Genomic DNA, 19,723 nt, shown 5'->3' with positions numbered 1-19,723 from the left:
TCTGCAGGGCAAAGGATCATGCCACCCAGTGCAACGGCGTGGCTCACTGATGTGTTTTTAATCGTTTTTGGATAATAACGGAGATCTACAGCACAGAGGAATACAATATATCAGGCTTTGGATACACACACAACACTTGTTCTTATTGTAGACAGTAAGATAAATATAGAAAATCTCCATCTATTTTCTTTACTATACGTAGGGTCTTTCCCCATGATACTGCCCTGATGTAAAATACTCTGTTACAGTAATTTTGAGTTAAATTTCTGTGTGTCTGTGTAACACTGTTCCCAATTGGGGTTTGCTGGATTGCCTGCTAACACTGGCCATCTGCCTATTGAATTGATTATAGAAAATCAATGGGAGAGGAGGGTCCTGTTAGCTCAAGCTCCATGGTTAGCTCTCTTCCCTACCCTTTTCCGTTACAGCCGTGACCTTTTCCATTTTTCACAGTTTCTTTTCAAAGCGTAAACAGTGATGGTTTCTGGGTGCAGACTGTCTGTAAAAAGTTTAGCCTTGAGCCGCTTTAAACTTTATACACTTGATCAGTCGTTAACATCAATTGTCAAGAAGTACCTTCAGGCCAGAGAAATGTTGGGAACAGACTGAGAACTGAACCATAGCAAATGCAATGTCCCTCGACTGTATACCCCTCTTCTCACTGAGATGTGTTCTGTTCTGTGGGCTTCAGTGGTGCATTTTCCCCTTAGTGCAGGAGAGACTCTCTACGGGACACAAAGCACAAAACATCAAAGGCAAGCCTCAGCTGGATTCACACAGTCTGAAAGATGCCTCAGATAGATAGATAGATAGATAGATAGATAGATAGATAGATAGATAGATACGACAGTGGTTACTGCCAACTATCTGTATTGTATATTGTATAGATATACATTGGAATTATATTAAACTAGCACATCAAAAACTCTTCACAGGGCCACCTCCTCTCAATAGGGGTATAAATTTGAGTTGCGATTCACTAACCACAATAAAAATTCAAGATGGAGCTCTCTACTGGATGCTGATTGTGGGCTTTGTGAAGGGCTATCCTGGCTTTTTTTGTAGGGATGGGTTTGTAGATTCCCCACTTGCAGTGCTCAGTGGCTTACTGTGGTGCCAGAGCAGAGCACATCAGGGAGTCTGGGATTTCTTTTTCCTCTACACCCACTGTAAGAATACTTTTACCTATTTGGAAACAAATAGAAGATAAGCCAGCAGAATGTTGCTTTCTGAGAAAGTTTGATTGTAAAGCTTGTACATTTTTGTTTTCCTGTAAACACATTGCAGCACATTGCAGGAAATAAATGAAAAAGACAGGCTGTCCTCACTTTTTGGGTATGTTGGCACCACTGAGACATAAAGCCAATCACCCAGCTGGACCAATTCCACCATCCTGTATAGCATAAGCATATGGAGTGTCTTTTGGCAATATGAATTTATTCAGGGCAGGTTCAGGATAGATTTTTAATTTTCTCGGAAACCAGAAAATATCTGAAACATGTCAAATATAAATGATTTTGTTTGGAGGAACAACAGAAAAGCGTCCTTCTGTTTTGCATCTGATTTGTCTCAGGACCCAATACTTCTCTTTTGGAGGCCAAGTGGCCAGGCGACAAAACTTTCACATGCCTCCTTGGCCCTCACTGCTGCCAGTCAGTCCCATCTTGGTGAGTCAGCCCATATGGGAGCTGGCATGGAAAGGATTGTTCACACATGGTGGCCACTCAATTCCCATTTAGGCATCAGTGGCCCTGCCTTCACTCTCAGGGTTGTGGTTGCACAATGAATGGACAAAGCGTACATTTTATATTTCCAGGTCCAATTCAGGTTAAAAAAGTGGACATCTAGCATGTTGGGGAATGCCCTGATGTTGAGTGTTAAATCCTCTCCTCCACTCTGTTGAAGTCCACAAGGCTGGCAATGGGGGGCCTTGACACAGGGGACCTCTAACAGACGGCTGTGGTGTGAAGGGCAAGCTTAAGCTTAAGCTGAAAGCTGATGGTCTCAGCTGATGTTATCATCATGCAGAAGATGAACAACAACAACAGGAGGAGGGCCTTATGAATGTAAATGACACTGCTAGAGAGGAGAAGTGGCAAGGTGTGCACTAAATATGTACTATGCATGATTAGACAAAGTCGAGCAACTGTTTACTAAGACCTCACATTCAACCAAAAGCAACTGTCTAAATAGAATAACAAGGCAGCTAATATAGACCCTCACGTGTTCAGTTTGCATTCTAAGCCACCAAGCCAATATAAGCAGATAAATGATCTCAGTAAAGTTCCACCGGAGTTTATGGTGCAGAAAGGTATATGGTGTTGAGGATGAGAATTTTAAAAAGTCAGTTCATTAAAACACATAGGAGCAGTTTGATGGTATCTGTCCTGTCCTGTTTTCAGCACAAGTGTATTTCTACTTAATTTAGTATTTTATCAAGAAATAGCAAGATGACATTAACTGATATTGCCTGAAAAATGTGGTACCCTGGCAGAAAATAGTATTTACAGTATGAAATGTGGTACAGTTGCAGTAGCTGACATGCACTAGTTTTTAGCTTAAACAGTCATCTTTCACATTCTTAACTGTGCCACTCCTTCAAATACAAAATAATGAGGCCAGGCCTGCTCAAATCTGCTGTCCTGTGGCAACCTGCTTTCACACACAAAAAGGCACAGTATGGGCACACAGGTTTACAGATTATCAGGGGGTGCTTTAACACAAGCAGATCAGTGCTACTGCAGACCATTAAATAGGGTCTTGGGTAGCAGCATGGGGTCATCTGTCTTCCTTTGACCAGGTGAGCAGCAGTGGTGGGTCTTAGACCAGGGCAGACGGGGCTGGTGTTGGACTGCTGCTGTTTTCACTCTGTGTTTAAGCAACATGAAGTCCAGAAGAAAGCAGTGGCATTGGAAATATACTCACAGTGATGCTGTATTCCCATTTAAATTTTTCTTAATATTACTCTTCTGTCTCAATATTACTTAAATAACCAGTGTGTAGGACTTATTGGTATCCATGGGTTGCAGATTGCAACAGACTGAATACTCCTCCCCTCACCCCTCCCTTTCCAAGTGTGTAGGACAACTACAGTGGCCTTCAGATGCCAGTAGCTACTTCCAAATTCATGTCATCATCTACGACCACATCGAGTAGCCATAATTCGTCAAGTGCTGAGGTTCCTTTAGATAGATAGATTTAGAAATTGCATTTAGTTAGCAAGTAAAACTATAGGTCATAGCTTACATGTAAAATTGCAAATATTATTGTTACTTGTTCCGCGTTTTATTGCTAACGTTAGCTAGCTGCATTGCATGCTAATACAAGCTAACATTAGCAAAGTAATGGTAAAAAGCTACTTTAATCTAGGCATTTAGTCTGATAGTGACATAGCGTTAGCAGGATAGATAGATAGATTTTTCTCCATTTTCAGAGTCAAAGACCAGATAGACCACGTAACATTACAGCGGTTAGAGGGAGAGGGAGAGAAAGAGGGCGGAAAGGCAAAGGTGGTGGAGCAATCAGGGCCAGGTGAGGGAGGGGAATTACCAGAGCGTCAGTTTCAAGAGAAGAAGAGGAGAGAGTGGAAGCCCTCCAAAGGGACTGAAAAGAAGTAACGAAGGTTTGTATTTATAAAATTATTTCATTTATTTATTTATTCCTACCTGGTCTGCATGATATGAACAATACCAGTATAACACCAAGTGGTATTTACATAGCAGCTCTTTGCTTTACATGTAGCAATGTTACTGTAGTTTGATGTGTTATCGCAGTGTAATGTGAGTCATTGCCTGGGATACATAAGTGGCACTACTGAATGATTATATAAATACTATATAGGAACAGTATCATGTAGTGATATTTTCACACATTTAAACTCATGTTATTGTTTTAGACATGTTGGGGAAATGCTGGACAGCCTACACACCCTAATCTGCAGTGCCATTACCATATTGCCAACATAATATCACGCAATTTATAAGCCTTATCTGTGTTTTTCCTGTATTTTATTTCTTCAAAGACTTCTTCAAGAGATGAGCCTGGAGGAGCGCAGGGAGCCACCCGCCCAACTGCTTGAGAGGCAGCCTAGGCTACTTTTTGATGCCTTGATGATGCATCAGCACAGGCATAGTGCCACACCTTTTGCTGGAGTGCCAGGGGTACCATGGTGTACTATAGGGATATGCCTATGGACCAGGGAGAGAAAATGCTGTGGCCAGGAGCCAGAGAGCTCTGTGAGCCTACTACCACACTTCTCCCAGCACTGCCTTGAAGAAGGTTTTATACGCACTCACAGGCAGTACTGGGAAAACACTATGGTATTAGGCCAAATAAGGGATCCTGGGGATGACAACTGGGAGTACCGTTATGCAGCCTACTGATATTTTATCTATTGGCAACATGGTTCTTTAGGCCAGGGAAACTGACTTGTCATTGCCAGCCACTGAGTTTGGAAGATCAGGCACAAATTCACTGATCCCCAAGCACAGTTCACTGGTTTCACATCTGGCCTCTGAGTTTCCTTCCAGGCCTTCTGGCATGTTCATACAGTACCACAAGTACTCACACACTTGCCTGTTCATCATCAAGGCATCAAACCTAATGCTATTTATTTGTCCCATTTTTGATAGTTTATATATTATTATACTTGTTCTTCTATATCTTTTCTATATTTTTTGTTTATATATTCATAATCTATGTATTTATGTTTGTTCTATTGAAATTTGAATGTAAAGTGCAATAACTAATGAATAAAACATGATAATCAGATGCACTTGCTGTATTTATTGCAATGATATATATATAAACATGTATTTATACTATAAATATAACAGTACTTCCCTGCAGTGTTAGTACATTTTCATTACCACCTGAGGTTATAATGTATATTTTCATTTCAGGGGACTGCTGTACTTTACAAGTTTGAACCATAAAATGAATGTAAAAATCCATCTTTTTCAATCTTGACAATAAAAGGAGAAATGCTGGCACACAACCATAAACTCACAGCTTTTAGTGTACAAACAGACGAACATTTTGACAGCTTATTCCGTCTTCATCAGAATCAACTCGGATAAAGACAGAATAGGCTGTCGAAACATTCGTCTGTGTAAACACTAAAAGCTGTGAGTTTATCATCAGTTTGCTCCAGCTCTTTAATTCTATGGTCCTACCTGAGAAGCACCTTGATTCAACTATTTATTGTTGGATGAGGCATGGTGAAGTCGTATCTGGATCATTCCAAATGAGCAGCTGCATAGAAAACTGATCCTGTTGAAGCCGGTGCCATTACCCATTAATTTAATATACTACTTTATAGTTTTTATATGGTTTTGTGAAAATAATGCTTTTTCACCAAGAGTATGAGTTACAGGGTAAGTTAATATGCTACAATAAAGGCAAATAAATGTCACTTACCTAGACCTCTCCTGACTTGTGTCTGCACCACTTCTGATGTTGCTGGTGCAGGTATGGGGGGGCAGCAAACTGAGCTCTCTGGGGTCATCGCGGCGAAGGCTCCTCCTTTGAGGCATCTCCCCTCCACTTGTGATTCTCCTCTTCCTTGCTTGCAACTTAGAAATGTATCCATAAGTTTATACGCTGTATCTTCTGGCATTTTTCTGTAATTATACAAATTTCAACCATTTAATATCAGTTATTCATTATAACAACTGACAACCTTGAGTGCACATGTAAATAAATAATCACTTGCAAACAAAACACTGTAGAAAATGTGTGTGTCAGTGCTGTAAATGGGGATATTTCAAATGTAAAATGTACATCTTCTTTGCCTTCAGCTGTTTTCATTGTTGGTCTGTTTCAGTGGGAATTATAGTCTAGAGCAACAAGCAGAACTCTTGCCTCATAAACCGGGGGACTGAAAGCATAGTGCTTGCTAGCATACATCAGAATATGATTCTGCAATGCCTCTAGGCCTGCAGTTGATCTGATTGAACAAAAACAAATATGTATGTATATATATATATATATATATATGTAATTTAAAAAATAAGCACAAATAGTTATATAATGTACATCTGTGTGAATCATGTTGCTAACTTTACCAGAAGTGCAGATATTTATGTATGTCCTTCTGTCAGCACTTATTGAGAACAATGTCCACTAAATCTTTGTGGCACTTGGAGTCTCTCTGGATCCACTCCTTTCCACGTGTTTCTTCCAGGTGCCCATGCTGGCAGCTTCCCATAGTCCAGGTGTGAATGTCACAGACATGGTGAATGATGCCAACCCACAGTGGCGGCAAAACCTAAAACAACACTATAAAAATTTCCTTCATATGGAAATGAATGAACATACTAAGAGAAAACATATATACAAATTACGTGCTTACAAGAAACCGCTCGATGGTGTCAGCTGTCTTACAACACCACCAAAAATGGTTTATGATGTCTTTCAGCCAGTTGAGAAGAATGGACTGTCCTTTTATCTTTGCTGACTTGAGGAGAGAAACAAAACATACAATAATAATGTAAGACATAGGTATTCAGTCATATTCCATAGAGGGCTGAGAGTATGCAGATTTTCATCCCAATCAAAGACTACATTAGATGATTGAATTGATTAACACACCTTCAGCCAGAGAAGAGGTGCTAATCAGTGAAATCAACATTTGTTGACTGTGATTGGAATGAAAACTTACATACTCTCGGCCATCAGTGGTACATGGTTAACAGTGGAGGCTGGTCCATCGAAGCAGAAGAGGTTGCTCCTCCTCTATTTTTTGAGAGGCAAGAGGAAGATCAAAATATTAAAAAAGAATATTTGCTTGAAATAAACCATTACCAAATCTCAGTATTATTTATAAAATATTTTTCTCTCTTCATTGGAAAAAATCAAAACAGCTTCTGTCTCTTTGGTTGCTAATTTCATCTCTGATGGTTAAATGTCTCTGTGGCTGTTGTGTGAATTTATCTCCTTAACAAGAATGCAGCAGAGATCATATAATGTGCTGTAGGTAGTTTGCTTGTTGAAGTTACAGTGAGCTGTCTGGTCTCACTCATTCATTTGGAATTGATCCAGTTTTTTAATTGAGTGGTTGTTCAGTCACCTGTTGATGTTGTGTAATTTGTGAATGAGTGTGCAGGAGGTCTGGCTGTTTGCTTGTAACAATTTCTTCATTGTTGGTTTTTAAGCTGAGCCTTGTATTGAGTAATAAGCTTAAAGTAAGTAGAATAACAAATGTCAACATGCTGTAGACTATAGTCCATATGTTGTGCATATAGATAAGAGTGTGTAAGTCATGTATTTGATACATGCATTAATACTTTCTGATGTGAACCTACACTTTTAGATCTGTGAATGTTTTTAGCATTCAGTCTGTCTAGTGTTCAGCACTGATCTGTACCTGTATCAGATTATAAGCTTTGTGGTACTTTATATATTCCGGTATACTAAGAAAATACATAAGAAACACATGTAAATCATGTGATATGTTGTCTGTTTTTGATGAGAACATAAATCTGTCACAATAGAACAATACTATAAATTTGAGTTTAACTTTGTTGGTAAAATGACACATTCTGATCCACTGCACGATTAAAATGAGCACTTCTTTGTTTAGAAACAATATGTATATGCTTAATGTCTTTAAAGAAGCAGCCTTTTCACCACTCAGGGGTTTTTGTTTTTGTAAGAAAATTGTTTTATTGGCATATAAAATTGCCCCCCACCCCTCTGATTTCATCAGGTGGGGGGACAATGATATAGTATGATGCAGTTTGTTGTAAGATTCCATGATGGTTTTCCTCCTGCCTTCCCCAATTTTTTGAGTCACCAGCCACCACTGATGGTTAAATACCCCTGATGTAAGATATAGTCACTTTATGACGAATATATAGGCAATAACATGAGCCACTTATTAAACTTACAGCAACTATTTTGTGGCCAGGCTCATATCTTCCTTTGTCTGCGTCTGTGAAATAAGGAATCATTTAATATTACTACAATATTTTAATCATCTTACTTACTCATACTTACATACATACATTACTTACGTACTTACTCATAAGGGCTCTGATCTGGGCATGAGCATCTGTGCAGATCTTCACCTGCTTTATCTCTGATGTCAGCTTGTCCAGTCTCGATAAAACCCTCCTCCATGATGACAGAGTTCTAGGATATCTGTCACTTGTCTATGGTGGCAACATGAATTATCTCCTTGGTGTCATTCTCCATGATGAGGTAGCTGCAGTACTGTGCACAATGGCCTGGCGAGTCATTTCTGCCATCCACTGAAAAAAAGTAATGAAAATAAAATCCAAAAATAAAACATATGAGTTAGCTGCTTACATACAATCACATTTCCATTGCCTAATGTCTTCAATAGTTATATAACATGGTAAAGTTTAAGTTATGTACCTAGGACAACAACATCTTTCCCTTGGGCCTCAGTCGTCCTCTCTTCCCAGAAGTCCTTTACTTTGTTTACACAATAAGTGTCCTGAATAGAGAAGAAGGTGTTCTTGCTCACCATCCCCATGTTCATAAATTTGAACAAAAGGGCAACCTTTTCGTAGTTGTTTCCAGACTACAAAATGTTGAGAAAAACCCCAGGTTGCATCCCAAACTTCATTACAGGCTGAGAATTCCACCTCCACAAGCTGTGTCCATTGAGACAGATCTAGAAGTCAAATAAAAGTAATAATTGCATTTGGCATATATATTTCACTGGAAAATTGCATTTTTATGTGACCATACAGCTATGATATGTTGTCAAGACTTATCCATTCGCCACTCGTTGCTGTGCCCCTGGATATGATGTTGATCTCAAAGGGGGCAACGTTGTCTTTAAAAAGCCTGTACATTTATCAACAGGCAGGATCAGAAGTGAAGCTCTGGCACCTATGATGCCATCTTCACAAATGACATGCAGTGAGCCTGGGTAAACAGGTGCCTGATCACAGGGAGAAGGTTCAACAGGAGGGTGTTCATGTGCAGGCTGGTCATGCACAGTATGTCCATTCCAATAACTGGAAGTTGATCAATATATGGTGCTTTCTTTAATGATCCACCCATTCTGATGAGGCACAACATGAATGCATATATGTAAAAAATTGTAATAAAACAGACACCACACAACAATAGCAGAGTAAAGACCGACCGATAACACATCGTATACAAATTGGTGGAAGATACTCTTCATCAGAACTGTCATCCTTCTCTCCATCATTCTTTTGATGAGAGTAAGGCGAACCTTCATCTGCCAATAAATTATGTAAAGAATGACATATTCAGAAAACAATAACTTCCATAAAGACAACACTAAATGGTAATAAATGTCATTAGGAAGCACTACTTACAGACTGTTCAAAGCCTCATTGAAAATATTTTCCTCCATGTCCTCTTCAACAAGGCTCATGACATGTAAGCTGTAGAAATAAAAACATTAAAAAATATAAGTTATGAATATATACAAAACACAAAACATGCAAAAAACATATGACAGTTGAACTATTACCTTTTGTTCAAGGCCCTGAATTTCTGTAGCTTCTGCAATGACATTCAGATGCTCCATCTCTGTAATAGAGAACATGTTCTATACATCACATATACGGAGATACAACAGTAGACATAAACTTAGAAAGAAAAACCCTTTAATCAGCAACTTTTTTCTTTGTAATCAGATATATTAGGACAGCACAATTACCCACTAGAAGCACCAATGCTAGACACTGCTGAAGCTGTGACTTGCAAAAGTTTTCCCTTCAAGGGAGTCAATGTTGCGGGACCTCTCTCACAGCTGGAGAAACAACATCAAGAAATTAAGTGCTACATGACACAGTCGCATACCCCTGTAATACAATCTGTAACATCCTAAGGTGCAAAATAAATCAACAACAGCTCAACAATTATAAGGTCAGCTACAGGCATGACCTTGGGCATGGATAGATAACAACCTGGAAAATCTTTGCCAAGTGTCTGTGACTATGCCAGAGTAGACAACAAAGAACATCAATTTTACAAAGGGTTAGTCAGCAGAGGCCCATGGGTCCTCTCCATTCTGTTCACTTGGATGAACAAAGTGCCCAAAGTGTACCAAATTGTTGTTTTTTTATATCTCTTGGAATAGAATCTGAACAAAAAGTACTACTTATATCCATTAATGGGGGCTGTGGGCACACAATGCAACCTTTGGCAATGGCTTTTACCCTGTGCGTCATCAGATTCCACCTATGTGCACAGTAGAAAAAGCAATGAAAAATCATTACATTCCACTTTTTTGTATACAAATGGAGCAAGTAAACATAATAATTTTCACTTTTGACAGGCACTGCACAGAGTTTTGATTTAATTTTAATAATAAGCAAAATGCATAAATAAAAATTTTCCACCAGGATTGTAAAATGTGAAGTTTGGCTATGTTAGTTGTTGGCTGACAAAGTTTTTTGCTTAATATTACACTTTTATTGGCAATAATCCTCAGCAGCTGTGGGGTGATCTCGGTTATGTCACTGGGTATTTTGGGTCCAAATAACAAAGATGAATTCTAGTTTCGGCACATAAATGTAAAATCACAATCCTGGTAGCAATTAGACATGTTTCAACAGTGACACGGGGAAAAAGGTGACTTGTGTTGGTAACTATGCCCATGCTCTAGCTAAAGCTATCAAACAACAAATTGCATTTAGATTGATAGGCTAAATTACCTGTCCAGCAGAGAACAGGCAACTTCGGCGTCACTCTGAAAACATTTGTCCCTTATCAGCGATTTCCATTTGGGAAAGGCCAAGCCAATGTTTATCCTTGTTTTCTGCAGTCACCTGTCCCAACTGTCGTGATTTAATTTAGCTTCTGTATGCTTTTGCTTCTTTGATGATGAGGATTCACACTCCCTGCTTTTTCTTATGCCAAAGAATAAGTCCTCCATTTGTCAAAATTTGGGTTCTCAAACGTCCCACAACATAAAATGGTTGGCCAGCGCCAGCAGCCACTTATTCCTCTTCTTTCTCCTTCTTTGTCTTCCAACTGGTATGTTCGTGCCACCAAACTCAAACTGCTACTTCAACGTAAAAACGGGAAAGGCCCTCTCTAGAGCCAGTGTTTGGTTTATCTATTCTGGACTACTGAAACATAGTGGTGTAACATGGCGGGCTCCGTGGAAGAAGACCCACTCCCTATGTAGATATAAAGGGCTCATTCTAAACTAACGAAAACACAATGATTCTTAGTTTCAGGGGATTACACACTAATGAAAACATAATGATGAATATTATATTCCATTTTTGCTAATAGATCAGACTAAATTCTACACACTGGTCCTTTAAAATATAAACAAAGGAATCTCCCAGACAATGAAACAATCCTATAGGTTTATATTGTAGCCACCAGTTTCAATTAGAAGAAGTCAGTCAGAGGCGAAAATCAGAGTGGTAATGAATTGAAAACACTTTGTTGTTGAAGTTGTAAACAAAATGAAGTGCCACAGTTGCTGAATTCACTCGAAAATGACCCAGAAATTAAAACTGAACTGATTGATGCTGCAGATTGTAAAATCAGTTTTCTCAACACCATAATCTTTAGCTTTCGCTGAAATGCACCTTGGGAGTTGTAGTTATCTTCTGCCTCGAAATTTTTATGTAAACAGTCTTGGACCTTCGACTTTTTATCAAAGAACCTGGTATTTTTGAACGCTATTCTTCATCTTTAGTACTGATTATTTAACTGAGAGAGTTTCATGCCGATCCAAGTCTTAGAAGAGCTTCAACTGTCACATAACGTTGTATGGGGGAAAAAATGAAACAGATTTTAACTTCCAGAACCAGGAGCGCCTGAAATAGCTCCCTTCTAATTTGCAGCTCTATACCTCGTGATTGATGATCCAACTGAATCAGTCAACAAAGAACTATTTGAACATGTTGTTGTAATGGAGCTGAATAAAACTAAGTGACAAGCACTGTCACCACTACTCACAAGGTTGATGAGACTTATCCTGGTGAGTTGGATACATGGATGTAGATTTGTGTGAGCAGAGATAAGTGGTTGAAGTCTGTAGTGGCTTGTTTGAAATAGAGTGCTGCGTTCACACAAAGGAGATTTCACTGATCACACTGGCGGTTTGATAGCTAGAGGATGAAAAGTCCCTAATAGTCTATTGACTGGATGTGAATGCCTCTTTTAAAAAGTTGTCAGATGTTTAACTCTCCCTATTTCTGTGCCCCCTTTTTGCTGATTTGTTTTTAAACCTCCAAAACCTTTGACTTTTTTACTTAGCTTTCCTCCTCTCCTATTTTCTCCCTTTGCTCTCTCCCTCCCTCATCACCTTTCTTTTCATCATTTATTCCTATATTTTCACCCTTCTCAATCATATCCTGCCCTGTCACTCTCTTGTTTTACTCCTTATAGACTGCGGTCTGCTGTAATAGTAATTTTAACTCAGCCCCATTTCGACTGCCACAAAAACATTGAGATAACTTCATTCCATCTTATAGCCAAATGTTAATGACAGCATTTAACATTTATAGGCAAATGTTAATGATAGTATTTAACATCTAAACGGTCTCTGTTTTTCAGTGGGCCATACTGATAATTGCACATTAAATCCGCTGTAATTATTCTGAAATATACTCAGAACACTCCATCAATCCCCAATAATCATTTTCTGGAAGTACTAATTTAGATTTGAAAAGGGTATTTAAACATTAGCAGAAGGCTGTAGGTTGAAATTAAGTATGTGGGTGGAGGCAAGTATAGAATCAGGTGTTGATCTTTGTGTGATGTTTATGTGCCACCGCTGCCTCTCCAGGTGGCCGTTTAATACTGCCTTAAAACGCTATCTGGTTTAATTCCACAACTCCTCCACTCAAATCCTCTTAACTGGAGGTAGTCACTCTCTCCATGAATCTAATTATATGGGTAAATATTCCCGGATTTCTTGACAAAATGCACCCAAAAGCCTCTCACCAACAACTGCAGCTTGAAATTGAAGCCAATGTTTTACATGCAATACCACTGATGGTCACTAGATGGCTGGTTCCAAAAAATCCCCTAGGTCCAATAGACTCCCATTCAGAAAGTGTCAACTTCTCTCTAGAAATTCTAAGTCAATAAATTTTTTTCAACAAGTCATTATGGTCTCAGTCTCTCAGTTCAGACCCCCTAATAAGTGTGCTGGTGGTCATTTTGGATATTGTGAGAAACATGTGGTTTGGGTTGAAGTTATTACTTCCTTTAGGTTAGGCAACCTACTATGTCATGGTTACAATAATAACCATGTGTTTAAGGTTAGGGGATGATTGTCTCCATAGATTTTAAAAAACAGTCTTGACTCACAGTCAGAAATGTGAAATTTGTGATCGGAAATGGGAAATGAACAGTGATCTCACATGTCAAAGTCCTCTGTTTTGTTGAACCACCCGAACTCTTCCAAATGTGGACTCCGGTCATAATTTCTGCACAAGCTAGATGGCATCTGTCACTTAAACTTAAAGCATGATTAAACTTTTTAAAGGCTTCGTATAGGCACTCACAACACTGGGATAAAGTTAGAGAAAGATCATTGTCTTTGTTAAATATTGAAACAGTCAACAGTGACTTCAAGCACAAGACAGGATGCGTTTACTTTATTACAATTTAACCTAAACCACAATCTTTTCCTTATCTCAACAGTGCTTTTGTTAACTAAATTTAACCACATGCAAGACTCAGAATGCAAATTTCGGTGTCACAGTCAGTGCAAATTAGCACTTTGCTCCATTGAAAAAAATGTTCTCACTAAACATAATCCAGGCAGCGAATCCCTGTTCCTCAAAAAGTAACTGGCAAAACAAATTAGTAGTAAATAAACATAAATTCTAGGAGACAGAGTTGGTTGCCTAAACCTTACCATGGAGGTTGCAAATCAGGAAATGCTCAAGTGACTCATTTGCGACTCAATTTTGTCAGTAAGCTATGATGACTTGTTGTTTCTCAGTCACACCACTATTAGCTTTGTCACATATACTGTATGCGAACACTGCTGATGCCTCTGCAAACTGCTCCACTGATTTCCTCCCCCTTACAAAATCCCTGTCAGTCTGATTCCCATTACTTAGCAGACCTGTTAGTTCACAGACCCCCTGCCATTTTGTTGAAAATTCCACATACCAGTGTCTCCAAGGGTCGGTCCTCTTTTTCCTCAGCTACAATTGGCTAAGATCTCTAAAACTGGTTTCATTGCTGTATGTTTTCAAGGTCTTTGTAATGGATCTTACCTCACACACATGCTCCAGTGACCTGTCTTGTTAAAACTGCTCCATCTTGGACTTGTTCCCTTTTTTTGATTTGTTGGCAGTCTCTGAAAATGATAATATGGCTGTTTGTTTGCTCTAGTACTGAGTCATTCTTTAGATATATCTGCATATTAGCTCCCAGGCTGGCAGAAAAGCACCTTGAGCTCTACCTAAAATCCACTTTAACTCTGTGACTCTCCAACTTAAATCAGCTTAAACCCTTTTTTTTTAAAATTTCCCCAAGCCCACACAGATACAGCTACAATTCTTGACCTGGTAATACTGCCTGTCTCTCTCTGTATCTGCTCGGCTGTCTGTGACTTCGTCTGTCTATCTCACTGCCTCTCTTTGAGACCCGCTGACTCCTGGTGATTTTTTCTCCCTTTATGGCTTGTGTCTCTTCACTCATTTGTCTTGTTTTTTTTTTCTTCCCGTCCCTTTTAGTGTCTTTACCTTTCTTTCAGCAAACAACAACAGTGCTCCACTGCTTACCAAACACTGCATTTATTTGGTGCGCACATCTGCTCTTTCCAGTGAAGCATTGCCCTGACAAGTGTTGTGTCAGCCTCTATTTCCCATGCGACACTAAAGGAGATTGCAATTAACAGAACAGAATGGGTAGAAATAATGTGTTGGATGTTATGTTCTTTTATTGTCTTATTAAGAGAGACAAAGGCTGAGGTTAATTCTCCATGTGGAGATGGCTGAATGTCACTCCAGCTGGTCTAGCTGTGGGTGTGGTGTTACTGAGGCAAAGCTCGAAGGGCCTCTCTGCAATTCATCCATCATTATTCATTACTTAGAAAACAGACTGTGGATCTACAGAGCAGGATTGTATAGAGATTATGTTGGACCAGCTATTTGCACAGTCCTTCACTAATTTGTGTGTTAAGTCTTTCCTAAGGTCTTAGATACAAGTCATTGTAATGGTGCAACCCAGTTTAGTAAATAACTCTACTGATTTAAATAGTTACTATTATAACTAGTATTGTTATTTACTAAATTGGGTTGCCCCATTAAAGTTTAAGAATTGTCTTACTGAATGAAGACTTTAGTAATATGTAAATCAGGTAACAGCTGTAGCATCGTCCAGTCAAAATCTATCAATGTGTTTCAGAGCGAATATTACACTCAGTTAATTAGTGTGATGAGGTCGCCATTGAATTATTTTTTTTGAAATGTAATATAAAATCTTCCAGTTTACATTGTTATTAAACATTGTTATTAAACAATGTAAACTGTGAAATAACTTCTTGTTGATTAAAACAATAATCACATTTTAAAAAGTGATTTAAAATATTCCTTACATCATTAGTAAACTACATTTTGATCAAGTGTCAGTTATATGTCGACAAAACTGAATATTCTCTCTTTTCCTCTTTAACCTAAATGGGTTTATTAGCAAGCTAACGTTAGTTTTGTTAGTTCAGTTACGCAACAGTTGCACCTGGCAGTGACTGGGTGTATTTGATAACAAATGTGTTTGTAAGAACTAGTTCATGGGGTGCAATGTGTTTTAATTTAGCAATGCATAAATCTCCTCTTTTATGTTATGATTAATTTGAATTTATGAATGAGGGCTTGGCCTGGTTTTGGCTCTGTGGTTTACAGCATCATATAAAGAAATAAAGATTGTCACAGTGTCACAGTACTGAATGCATTCAGGTAAGAAATTGAAGATAGAAACTGAGGATGGTTTTGTTTGTCCTTTACACCCTTTATTACCGATACACTAATTCATGTTTCAGCCCAGTGTAATATATTTTGTTATTTTCAGGGCATGTTAAGCCACTCAGAAAATGCCATAATTTAACAGTGTGAAGTTGAGATTCCAAAGTGAAATTTGCTCCACATTCAAGATAATTTGTGTCCCAGTGGAAAAGTGATTGAGGTTTCCAAGTTGGGTCCACTAATGCGGATTCATATTTTGATTTAAAAAGTAGTTAGATGCTAAGACTGTGCTGTTACTCAGAGTAAATCAAGGACACTTGTAAAAGACTTGTGGTTTCTGATGGGCACAAACTGTGAGGAGTGAGTTTCAGTTCCATCTCCCACCACTGCCACCATAAAGAAGTCATAATCCAGCCCTGACACCACACATCCTTGGCCTGTATCCTAGTACTGAACCAGGTGGAGGCTGCCAAAATACTATTCCCTCTGATGCTAGTCCAAACAAATCTATGTATGATTGACACATATTTACTTGTTTAGAGGAATGCATAGAGACTTGAGCACATGAGAACATGGACACCTAAATCCTCCATGTACCCTCAGTAGATTAGCACACAATTAACCTTTTAGTAGAAAAACATTTTTCTCAGTAGCCTTCAGATGAATATATTTTAATAATAAAGAATTGTGCACTCAGTACAGCAATTTAGCCAGATTTATTGTTAAACAACCATGTACTAATCAAACTTGTTGATTTTAGCTGTGCAGTCTCCTATCAGCCAATATTTTCACATCCTAGGAAAAGAAGAAGGTCTTTTGCTATGATTTCAGATCCATAATTCAAAACAGGAAATATTTGTTTAACCTTATTTATATGGCTGAGTATCAAACCTCAGTACTTTTTGGTACATATTGAAAAGTATCTGTAACATCGAAAACCAGTGTTTGGTCAGACTCGTAACTGTTTGCTTATTCTTTGATCAGATAGTTTCTGATTTTATTCAAATTTTTGGGACAATTTTTCTGTAAAAAAATAAAAGGATTATGTTCACTGTGTAATAAGACAACATTTAACATTCGAGAACTTTTGTTGTACTCTTTTTATTAAATGAGAAAAAGGTTGGAAGAAAAAACACTTAAAGTCCCTGTATTTAGCATTTATAAGCTGTATACAAACATTTAATGAATGGTTTATTCACACTGTAATGTAAGAAGATATAAAGGCATTTAAAAGTGTTTATTAATGTACAGTATTGGTAAACAATTACAACTTCTCCGATGGCATTTTATATTATTACAGTTGTGTTGTACTATATTGTCACTCATTTATCTGTTTATACAGCAGCCTCAACTCATGGGTGCTTACAGGAGGTAGTATACACTTATATCTGCTTACAATCACATTATGGTGTGTTATAAGCCATTTATTAACTGTTTATAAACTGCTTATGAAATCTAAATAGGTAGACTTAAAGTAGAGTTTTACAGAAAAACTTTTCTTTTTAAATTGCCCAAAGAAAAAAAGTATTACTTTAATCTTGCTACAAAAACACTCAGCCAAGTATAAAAATGTAACATTTTTGAAATGATACCCAGCCCTGGTTTTAACTATTTTATACCAATTTAACAAAGCTCATCAACAAACATCATTTAAATTAATTACTTACAATTAAGTCTTTGATTAGTCTCATATTACCATTATAAAAATCACATTTATATGCTACTAATTTGCAACAGTAAATACATTTTTGGATAACTGTAATGCCACCCAAATTACATTTTTGTATCTCCTAAGTTGCAAAATGTTAATGTTTCATGAGTTTGCAAATTTACAATGTATTTCAGCTCTTGCAACACAATATCTGCAAGTAAATCATGATTAACATTTTTTTTCTGATTCTGTTTAGGGACTTGGTTAAAAGTGAGGAAAGATTGTGGTCTTGGTTAAATATGAAAAAAACAATATGTGCTGTTTGTCAGTGAACAGCTCATTAGAGATTAACTGTCTTGCTCAAGGACTCTTTAATGGTTTTGACACGGTTTAGGGAAGGAGCATTATTCACACACTTTTCCTCTGGATTGATGACCTTCCAGCCCACTTCTCCAACCTCAGATCACTGCTACGCCTGAAGTCAGTCCTCTGATGTGTTTGACCCCAAAAGTCACAGTCTGCTTATTGGTTAATTCATTGTGGTAACGTGCTAATTTGAATGTCCAGCAAAGCGTCGATGCAAAGCTTCTGACCTGTCTTTAACCTCAATTACCTTCTTGAGTGCTTTGGTGTCATTACAGGCACTTATGGAGAGAAAACAAAGAAGATTTACTAGATCTGAACTGACAGACATAGTTGACAGAAAGTATTATTTTAGTGATCAAAGAAGTAATATGTGAGATTCCTGGTGGATTTAATGTATAATTTTTACCACATGGACGTCCATGTTTATACTTTTGACTCTTGCTTCTCTAGTTTTTGATGAGCAAAGGTATCTACCTCTCTTCCTGTCTCTCTCTCTTCCTAATTCCTCCTCTGCAATCCTGTAGATGTCAAGTTATTTCTCTCTCTGTCTCTCTCTCTGTCAGTCTCCCTCCTTGCTTCTGCTCTTCACTTCACTTTCCTCTCCAATCCGGGCATGAGTAAAGGTCAGTGGTGTCTGCTCTCTCCTGTTGTGCTGTCAGCGTTCATGTCTGTTACTGGGGTACTTATTAGCTCTGGCCTTTAGCTGCTGCCCTAACGAGCACCGAAACAGCTGGTGGAGGAAAAAACACCGAAGCCAGAGGAAAGAATATGACCTCAGACACAATTCAACCTTCTTTCTTTCCATAAACCAGATCAAATCAGCTTTTAATTGGCATGGAAACAAATTACTCATTATTCTTGAGTCTTGTATGTGTATATTGGTTTTGTTAACAATGAAATGAAATTTTTGTTTTTTTTAGACAAATTACGTGAGCCCCAAACTCACGTCACAGCTTTTAAAGTGACAAGACAGCCGCATTTTGCAGTATTTTGACATACGAAGACACCTGAGTTAGGTGTTAGAAGTTTATTCATGATATTATATTTATTATTACAGCATTTATTAAGTTTTGAACACTCACTCCTCACATTATATCCTGCCTAAGTATCCTGTGTCATCTGTCATCATACATATAGTATATGCACATTTGTCAGTGCATAATGTGCATAAATGTTATCAAATGAGTAGAGCTGCAATGATTAGTCGATCAACAGAAAATTAAACTCTAATCTATCTATCACTCGTTTCAGTCGTTTTTCAAGCCACAATGTCAGAAATTCACTGGTTCCAAGTTATCAAATGCTTCTTCTTGACATTACATGATAGTAAATTGAATCTCTTTGGGTTTTGGACTGTTGGTTGAACAAAACAGGACATTTGAAAATGTCACCTTGGAGTCCAGGAAACTGGGACGGACATTTTTCATAGTTTTCTGCTGTCAGAGACAACGAGATGAAGCAATTAATGGTGAAAATGATTGGCAGATTAGTCAGTAATCGTTAGTTGCAGCCCTAGAAATAAAAAGCTTAAAACTCTATAGTCACACCGTGTGAGGCAGTAATGCTTATTACACAAACACAAAAAAAAGAAATGTATTGATGGAAGATGAAGAGACTTCATTAACAGTAGTCTAGAGAGAGTTTGGACTCGAAAGAACAGCTACAGTATTTAAAACAGTTTACTGTGTCAAAACCGCAGGCAGTGGTTGGCAACAGGTAGGCAATTAAAACATGTAAGCAAGTCGAAAGAGACAGGCAGGGTTCACAAAACATGGCAGGCAGGAAACAGTAAACTCAAACATTATAA

This window comes from Thunnus albacares, chromosome 9 (assembly GCF_914725855.1).
Source record: "Thunnus albacares chromosome 9, fThuAlb1.1, whole genome shotgun sequence".
Classification (NCBI taxonomy): Eukaryota; Metazoa; Chordata; class Actinopteri; order Scombriformes; family Scombridae; genus Thunnus; species Thunnus albacares.
The sequence above is the reverse complement of the archived record's forward strand: the minus strand, read 5'-3'. Positions refer to the sequence as shown.